A 3,709-nucleotide genomic window follows, 5' to 3' on the forward strand; every position below is an offset into this window, starting at 1 on the left:
GGTTTGTGAACATTTAGAAAAACATTTTTAGTTTATCATGAAGCAAGCATAGAAACTCGTAAAATATAATCCATTTACTTTTGTGAATTTAAGAGAAATGTAGTTTAATAAGTCAATCGAATATCGATATTCAAAATTATCGAGAATTAATACTACTTAAAGAAAGCAAATAAATATTTCACGTCAAACATTCTTAAGTAATTAACTGTAGTACAAGTGTAGGAAGTAAGAGAAGAATACAGGATCAACAAATTATTAGAATCAAGAAAATAAAAACTCAATTTTATTAATTTAATAAAAAATAGCCAACAAATCTATAATTAGATAATCAATGTAGTTAATAAATAATGCTTTTCAACGCATATAACAAATTTCTTTGAAACGTAGTCTTAAGATATAAGTTCGGATTTTTTTTTTTTTTTATATTCAATTTAAAGGGAAATAATATGGGATTTATGTAAAATTTTAAATTGTGCAAGCAATTAATCATGAACCAACTATAACAAAAGAGTGACATGACACGAGGCACTGTCTTTATTTGTTCACGAAATTTTACGATTAAGCCCGTGATGACTTTCTTATAAGTATTATGTAAAAATCCGTGACCATCAATATCACTGTCTAACTTTATCAAGGTTAATTTACTTTTTCTGCATGTGAATTATTATTATTTTTTTCCAAATGAATTTTAATTATCGATCACGTTCATGCAAATTATCTTCGTGGAGGACCAATTTGCTATTGTCTATGTTTGAACGCACTACTTGATAAAGATTCGAACGTTAACAATTGTAAATATAATGCGTTACTATTCTGCGAAAACTCAAAGTGTAAAAGTAAGGTTGAGTTATATGGTTGGGGTATGTTGGTCCGCTCCTTGAATTGGTAGTCCGAAACCCTTTTTCAAAATTTTTTTCACAAAAATTAACCAAAAAGTGTAAATATATTATTAATCGCAGTGCCTCAGAGTGGTGGTTATCGGACAGAACGTTCAACATGGCTCATCAAATATCGTAGCTCGACTCTCAAATGTTAGGTGGTTTAGGCATGACGAATAGTTGTACTAGACGAGAATTCATTTGTGAGAACGAACCAAGCTCAAATATCAATCTTCTTTTTGCCGGTTATTATAATATTTAACTGGAACATTGATACTCAATTAGTGACAAGCACAGTCAGTACAAGCATTAGGTGGTTAAGGCTTTTGCCTTCTCGATTTATTGAATGCCCCTAATATTTAAAATTTATATACTTTTCATTTTGTTTATTCTTATAAGAATTATGTAGGTGATTACTACATTAGAAAATAATTAAATATTACAAATGGTATTTTTAATTATTAACATTAAAAGAACAAACAGTTAAAAAATTAAATTATCAAAGAAATTTTGATTAATAAAAATATAAAAATTAAATACTAATAAAATATCTTTAGGTAGAAAATACAAGCTAAGAAAATAACTATATGCAGTAATATTGTATGAAAAATAAAAAGGGCTCTTAACTTAAATGTCAGTATCTTATAGAAATTAAAAAATATAGAATTTTTTTTATTTTTTATTTTTTTTATAGGTGACATCGTTGACTTTTCGTTAATGACCGAAGTACCACGTTGATTCCCGACAACATTACCATCCGTAATGCCAACGAATGTGAGTCATTGACCGCAAACAATAATGTTATCGATAATTCTGTTTTAATCATCATATATTAATTTCAACTAGAATTAACATCAACGAGTACTGAGACTTCTTGTTGGTGACTGAAACCTCATTTCTTGCTTTGATGTAAAAAAAAAATAAATAAATAATAATAATAATAATAATAATAATAATAATAATTAACTTTTTATTGTCATCTGACTCAACCTTCCACTTTTAAATTGTTCCAAACTGTATTATGACGATCTCATATTGGATAATTAGAATTGTTCCTTCTTTTGAGTAAGGATGTTGATTTTACTCTTCTAAATTTATTCGTCTAATACGCAATTTGAAGTTTGGATTATCATGTGCTATCTTACTACAATATTTAAATAATATTGAAACTTGTTAGGTCTAAAAATCACTTTTTTATCAACAACTTTTTGTTAGTTATCGACAACATCTCTCCATTATTACTGTCAGTAATCAATGACAAAAGTGTGTCCACGAACACAATCAATAATATTTTCAATGAATTGATGGCTTGGTCGATATTGACTGAAACACTACTGATGATTCCCTACCACATCATTGATGATATTATCATTGATAATCGCCGATGAACGTGTGCTAGTGATGATCGAATGTATCATTGTCGGAAATTATGTCTAAATTATCAATAGATTTTGATTTCAATCCAAAACCAACCAACATACCATCGGTGATCACTAACAGAATTTTTGTTAATGGTTATTTGTTTCATTAATTTTCATTTTGTTAATCGAAAAACTCCATTATCGATTTTGTCTAAAACTGTCCAAATTGCTTGAGCCGCCTCTGGTTTCAAGTTACCTAAACTTACCATGAAAATATCACTTGTATCCGAGCATTATGGAACATGTTATTTCAATCATTAACGCTAGACTTGAAGTCACTATGCACTCTCAGTATTAAAGAATTTAATCGTCTTGTACCCGTGCTCCAATTCCACGTTTAAAGCTTGTGAGATATAAATTGAATTCGAGTTTTCTTGTGATTTATACATTACATATTTGAATTGTACTCAACAATGTGAAACATGTTAACACGTGTGGGGAATAATTCTGTGCTCGCGCCTTTGATTGTTTGGCACGTGTAGAAAAAAGGACAATGATAAGTCCCTGCTGGCATTGCCTCATTGTGATTATATGTTAGCCATGGATTTGTATCTGTACAATGTCCCACTGAATGACTAAATATCTTAGGATCTGTTCGATAGTAAATGTGGAAAAACAAACCAATTCTATGTAAGTTGGAAAAAAAACCACCAAAACCATAAGAATTCAATTTCCATGAAATTTGCCAGAAACATGCTTTAAGTCTTTGAACCTTGAAATTCGAACTCTATTTCCACTTTCGTATTAAACAACTAAGGTAGAAAACAAATTCCTCGAATATGATATTTTCCATGGAATATGATGCTATCAAATGGGCCGAGGTTTTGACACTATACTAGTAAGTGGCCCCAACTCTTGGACACAAAAAATTTAGTCATTCATGTAGAATTAAGTGTTAAATATTTTAAATTTATAATGTGTAATCATACTTCTTGTACATATTTCTTGTTGAAACACAATTGAATGTTTTCATATTACCAATCAAGATAGCTGAAAAACAAAAAGTTGATAAAATTTGATAAGTGAATTTTCAATCTCCAAGGAAAGGCTCCTAGTTGAGCATCGAAAATGCCTACTTATGTTCATCTTGGAATTATAAGGTTAAATTTCAATAATGTCGGTACACAAATGTCTTTCTTTCTTAAATAATTATATCCACAGGCGTCTATATTAAGATAGTTGACCCAACCTCAATAATTATAAAAGCTTATTATAACAAAAGAATAGATGTCACTTTACAATACGTTGAATGTACTCTCAAATGTCGTCATCAATGAATAACTTGGAAAATTCTAGAAATAACGTTATCATTGTTATAAATCATGGCAAAATATGTGAAGAACAAGCTTCTTTATGAAGCTGACCCTTTTGATGTAACTAGCTGGAAAGCCAAAACCAAAGGAATATATA

Source organism: Olea europaea, chromosome 10 (genome assembly GCF_002742605.1).
Source record: "Olea europaea var. sylvestris chromosome 10, O_europaea_v1, whole genome shotgun sequence".
Lineage (NCBI taxonomy): Eukaryota > Viridiplantae > Streptophyta > Magnoliopsida > Lamiales > Oleaceae > Olea > Olea europaea.